The sequence below is a fragment of the Pteropus alecto genome, unplaced genomic scaffold (genome assembly GCF_000325575.1).
Source record: "Pteropus alecto unplaced genomic scaffold, ASM32557v1 scaffold161, whole genome shotgun sequence".
Classification (NCBI taxonomy): Eukaryota; Metazoa; Chordata; class Mammalia; order Chiroptera; family Pteropodidae; genus Pteropus; species Pteropus alecto.
In genome coordinates, this window is record NW_006432943.1 from 4,230,276 (window position 1) to 4,236,763 (window position 6,488).

Genomic DNA, 6,488 nt, shown 5'->3' on the forward strand with positions numbered 1-6,488 from the left:
TGGTAATAATTAGCAGCACACATGTACACCTGAAAAAAAAAAAAGCTATTTTTGAGCTATAAATAAAATGTGATTTTTGTCATAGCAATTCCAGACTACCAAAATAGTTTAATGCAGTAGCAGAAATAAAAGGATGTTGACTAATCTTGCAAATTATACACGCAAAAGGGCATTTAAGAATCATACTATGTATGCTTTTTTTTTTTTTTGCTTTTCTTCTGTGTGTGTATGTGTGGGTAAATACCACAAACCATATTCCATTTAGCTGTATAATCACTACTTTGATTTTACTAGTGTTTTTCCTCAAGTACTATAACTATTATAATGGACTTTTGGCTGTAAATTGTGTTTCCCTTGTGATTCTAAAGTGTTTTCTTCTTGGCTCCTGTATTACCGATTCTCAAGGATACTGTGGCAACTTTTTCTACCTTTCTTACCCATTTCCTTTCAGATTTTCCAGAATTTTACATAATCACAACTGGGTTATAGTTAAAAACATAGGCTTGTATACTTGTGCATACACACACAGCACACATTTAATTTTACACAATGTGTTCTGAAAAATGAGCTTTCATAGAGATAGTTATTTTGTTATTTTAGTCTACAGATAAGTGTGCTAGATGTGAAAAGAAGCAGAAAAAAAAAGACGAATCAATGAGAATGGAGAAGAGTTCCTGTAAATTGGATCTCTGTACTAGTTTACAATTTTTTTTATAAAATTGGAGTAGTCAGAATATTTAATTTACCTCAATTAAGGGTGATCACTCTTGCTATTGTTGCTCAAAATGGGACCAAGTCACTCTACAATTGAGCTAATTGCAACCTCTGATTTAGCTGCTTAGCTCTGTGCTTTTCCTTTGTTTTCATAAATGATCTGTATAGGCCAAATAATACATCCCCTCTTTTTCTTCCCACATTGATTGCTTTTCTTTATTGTTTTAATTCTACACTCTGATGATTGCTGTAATCTCCTGAAGTCACTGCTCTAGCCAACCTCTAAATAAGACAGCTGTGGTAATGGCGGAGGCAAGGCGCTCAGTTAGGGAGCCAGTGTGGTGGCTGCATTGCAGGTCCAGAATCAGCTCTCAGACACTGCACTAAGAATTTTATGTGCACCCACCCATTCACTCCTTACAGCAATCCCGTAGGCTGTGTTAAAAAACAGATTCAATTGAGTAAAATTTAAAGATCTTGTTGGCTTTATTCAGCCATTCATGAATTGGGCAGAATCCCATCTAGAAAATAGAAAAGAGGTCCGGGGAGCTGTCTGAAATGAAAGCTTTTTATAGCGGAAGGGGTGGGAAAAGGAAGTTGACAACAAAGAGTGGATTGTTTCAGGCAAGGTCCCCTTCCTGTGGGGATGCAAGGGGTCTGTCAGGCAGATTGCCTCACTCGTGTTGACCATGTAATTCCAAATTCCAGGTTACGTTGCTGGGAGAGGCTGAAACCACAATTAGGCATTAAGTCTTGATTTGCTGACTTGGAGTTTAGCACAAGTGACTCCATTTTGGGCCTGTTGTCTCTTTTTTAACAGGTGATACCATTGTTTGTCTCATTTTATACATGAGACAAGTGAGGCACAGAGGCTAGGTAACTTGGACAAAGTGTGTAGAGCTCATGGGTGATGGAGCTGGGGTTCTAGTCCCAGAAATCGATCTCCAGAGCATGTGCTCTTAACCCCAGCACCATGCTGCCTCTCAGGAGAGTGGGATTGGAGAATGCAACGGTAACAACCAAAACTGGGCAGTGAGAGCTGAAAAGAGAGTGTATGAAATTTAGAACCACCTGTCCTTATCCCAGTCATTACAAATGAGTGCTAAGAGCTCTTTCTTTGCTCTGGCAGTGAGAGGAGGAGGAATGGGGTGGCGGGTAAGAGGGCTGTAGCTCGTTCCCTCTCCTCAACAACGATGCAGTTGTATCACATTATCAACACCTTCTCAATGATCGGCCGCTTTAAAATTGCAACCTGTTCTTGCCCCAAGAACCTCTAAGTGGCCTAATTTTTAACTTCACATTCGTAATTAATTTATTTAATGTATTATTATCTGTTTTTCTCTCCAATAGAATAAATTCTAAGATGACAGGAATTTTTCTTCATCTGTTTTATTCACTGGTGTGAACTGAGACTTGAATATAGTAGCTCCTCAAAAAATACATGTTAAATGAATTACTAGTACTATTACTACAACCAATATTTCAGTCATAGCAAGTAATGAGTTTTCAAGTTGGATGTGACCGGAGATTATGAGTGTCTCTAGTACAGTTCCTCCTTTGGGAAAGGGGGAGAGGATTGGGCCATGCCCTACGCCCCTACCCTGTTTTGTTTCATTGAGTCTGTGTCTTTCCTGAGCCTTCAGGAAAATTCACAGATTTAGGTTCACAGAGCCACACCCTAAAGTCACAAAAATATTGTAAATTTAGCTATTTCATTATAAAAGCTTGGAGAGTTAGAAGTAGACTTTGTGACATTTCTTGGAGTTTGAAGCCTACAGGAATTTTTTAATTCTGCCCTTCCATCTGGGCAATCTCTGAACCTATTACCAAATTCTCTTGCAACCAGTTTTTGATAGATTAAATTTTATGCTTCTATTCAGCCTAAGCAGAGAAAAGTGTTAGATTAGTCAAATTTAGCGGGATACCTGAAGCCTGTTTATATTTATGGAGATTGTAGCTGCTTAAATACATTCATTTTAAGGACTAACAAAAATTTTTTTTAGCTTTTTAGCATTTCATTAATACCGAGGTGTTGACCACAAAAAATCCATTGTGTTGGGCAAAGAGACTATAATTGTCTTAAAAAAAAAAAACCAACTAGATATAACCTAGTACTGGACATTGTTGCAGCCACAATTCCTAGCTTGTACATCTCAATAGCTTTCCATGAATTTTTTTTCTTTCTTCTTTTTTCTCTTTTTCTTTATTTCTCCATTTAGCTTTCTCTGCCCCACTCTCCTTCTTTCCCTCCCTTCATTCCTTATGTCCTTGACCTAACATATCAGGTAATAAGGTGTGAGTTATAAGTTGTTTCCATCTCCCACCCTGTTCCCCACAGACACACCAAATTTATTCAAACCTTCTTCACCCTGACTGAGCAGGTAGTTTGGATTCACTTAGACCCAATTAATTAATTATTTAATATATATTGGAAGTCTATGGTGATTATTTGGATGATAAAAGAGAAAGGAATCCCCATCATGAATGAGCTCATAGTTTAGTGGTGGTAGTGGTGGGGAAGCAATATTATATTTGGGTAAATCACAGCAGGGTAAGTTCTATAATAACTGTATAAACAAAATCCTTCAATAGCAGAGAAAAGGTTGTAAATAACCTTCCCTGGGAGAGCCACCAACTTGGTCTACCCTTCCACCAGGGCCACCCTTGTCTAAATGCACCTCTGGGTTCTCTTGCTTGGCAGCAAGGACTGTTTGTCTTCTTACTCAGGACTTGGAGGATGGTCTTCTCAAAGACTTGTCTGCCCTGTGGAAATGAGTGCGATAACTCTTCAGTGTTGCTAGCACTTCTAATATTGCCATGGGAGATCATGTGCTCTGTCCTGCTCTGAGGTTGAGCCTAAATTTAATTATCTTTAAAACCGCAGACCATGTAGACTTGCGGAACTGCCTACATATGTTGAAAAAAAAATGGTGCTGCTGCTGTGGAATTGCAAGATAAGCAGAGAACCCAGTAAATGACTTAGTGGGAGTTTTCCCCAAGGGAAAGATAAGGAAAAGAGTGTATTGTTTCTTTGGCAAAGGAAACTGGCACTTAACATGATTATTGCAACTCCGGGCACTTGGCTTTTCCCACTGGGGAGATCAAACGTGATAAAAATGAGCTGCTCTTCCAAAGCTGAACCTTCATGAGCTCCAGTCTCCAACTGAGATGTCAAAATGGCCAATATCCTTGGCAAAAAGAGCCCTTTAATTAATTAGATCCTTGAGTGGCAGCTTGCCACAAAAGCACCTGAGTATGGTTGCCTGTGAAAAGAACTGCAGAGGGCCACTGCCAATGACTTGCTGCTCCCCCAGAAGCCTGCCACAAGCATCCCCTTGTCTCCATGAGAAAGACAGGGGTGCTGTGTCTTCCTCATGAGGGGTCTGTTTATACTTGATGATCCTTAGAGACAGGCTCCCAGCAAAGTCTTTCCTCTCAGGAAGTTCTAGAGGTGGGGCCAAGACGAAAAGGAAAGTACTATTTTTCATCTCTGTTTGGAGACCTACGAAATAGGCATCTGGAGCAAGCAGAAGGTGTCTAACAAAAGGTTGCACTTCTGGCTGAATCAGAGCTTGTCATCTTGTATTAGCTCTGGAAATCACAAGGTTATTCAAGTAGGAAGAGGTCTTGAGGGTCTCTAGTGTCATCAAGATGTTCTGGTGGTGTTTTGAGGACAGTCCTGTTATCCCTTCAGGGGATTCGGGACTCAGTTATTAAAAGCAGTGTTGCTAGTTTTCTCAGAGGGAGCTTTCTGCAGGTTTGCATTGTTTTGCATGCCCTTGTTGTACTTCCGTGCAACACCTTCGACTCATATTGCTACAAAGGATGCCCTTTGGAAGACTTGTTTCGGATCGCTTAGAAAGAAGGACAGAGATATGCTGGAAGACTGAGCTGTGCTCATCTTCTTTTGCAGAACTGTGCTAAGGAAGAAGTCACATAATTAATGAAGACCTCTGACTGTGTAACTTCCTGTCCAGGGCATCTGGCTTCCTTCCGGTTTTAGTCCTGGGCCCTCATAATCGTGGTGGGGAAAATGCTTTCTATGACTATTTCCTCTATGCTCCTCCTAGCTCTCTAAAGTATTTCTAAAAATCTTTAAGGTTCTAAAGAATGCAATAATGTACTTTCACTTATCAAATAGAGTTATTATTTATTTACTGGTAAACATAAGCTGTGTAATATGTAGAATATTTATAGCATCAGGCAATATAATTTCCAGTTTATATGTAACTACTAAATGACTGGAGCCAAACTGCCCAAATAAAATGCTTCCTCTAGCACTCATTAGCCCTGTGATGCTCATCAAGTTACTAAACCTCTCTGTGCCTCTATTTCTTCTTTTTTTTTGGACCAATTATTTGTACTTTAATTTAGAAAGGTCTGTCTCTATCATAGTGTGGCAAAGGTCAGTAACAAACTTCTACATTGTGTTCAAGAACTGCTCAAAAAGCATATTATGCAATATATTACTATGATGTCAGACTGAAATCTAGAGTTAACATGTGCTTTGTTTTCAAGATAGAAAATACAAAAATATAAAAGTACAATTAAAATATTATGTTACTAAGTACCTCAGCAAATTGTTTGCTCTGAGGGAGGAAAAAATATCTGGCAACATGTGGGTTTTGTATATGCTTTCCTTACCATCTCTTCTTAAAAATCAACATTTTTAGCTACTTTAGTATTAGAACTAAATATTGCACTATACTAAAGTAGTATTGCGTTAGATTTAGATGTGGGAGTGGCCAGCTAAGGATATTTAAATGTAAACTCTTAGACTGGAAAGAGCAAGGTGAGAAACAAGGTAAAAGGAGAAATTTGGGGAACACTATTATTTAGGGGTCAAAAAAGGCAGAGAAGAAGACAAAGCTATTAAGCCAGGGGGTTTGAAAATGCTGAGAAAGGAGTCAGTTGATGTAGGAAAGTTTTAGAGATGGAGAGGAATGGGTATTGGTCATGGGAGGCAGAGGCTAAATATAGAAAATAACCTCCAGTAGAAGGAGAAATATCTCACTTGCATAGAGAACATTTCAGTATGAATGGATTTGGGTGTGGCATTTCTTCATTTTTATTTATTTTTATTTATTTTTGATTTCTTTATCTTTTACTTTTATTAGCATTTAGGTGTGGCATTTCTTCATTTTTATTTATTTTATTTTTTATTTCTTTATCTTTTACTTTATTTGATGCTAAATTTACGCCTGGGCCATAAGTTTTTGTTTCTTCGTTTTCCTCTGGGATACCTTTTTCTCCTGTGCAACCTCCTCTTCTAGTTTAAGAACAATCTGCTGTTTTTCAGTGAGGATCGTCTCAGTGTGGCAGGGAGAGCTCAGGTAGGGTTCATCCTCCCAGGAATTCTGTCAATTCTATGCCGCATCTGGGGAGCTTTGTTCACCTGCCTGTGCTCAATGACCAGAGAATCTACATCTGAACCCTTAAGTTCAACATCACTGTCTGCATTCTTAAGCGTGTGCAGCAAAAATTCAGCACTCTTTTAGGGCCACCGACCCGGTGTCCAGCTCCACTTATGGCCTGGGCACACCTACCAACTCCACCACTGTAATGACACAATGGCACACTTCACCTCTGTAAACCGATGTCTTTCAGATACTTGGTAGCTTTTTGGATATGCATATCCTTGATGTCTTGGGCAGTTTCATGAGTGTTCTTAAAGTGAACACGAAGAACTGAATCTCTTGACTTGCATGATTTTGTGGGGTTTTCTGGGTCAAGTGAACAGTGAACCATTTTCGGAGGTCACCTCAGGCCACTTA

General features: G+C 39.2%; 1 pseudogene; it reads right to left on the reverse strand.

Annotated features, from left to right (window-relative positions):
- Window positions 1-5,909: 5,909 nt before the first annotated feature.
- LOC107195368 lies at window positions 5,910-6,471 on the reverse strand (annotated as a pseudogene).
- Between the last annotated feature and the right edge of the window lie 17 nt (window positions 6,472-6,488).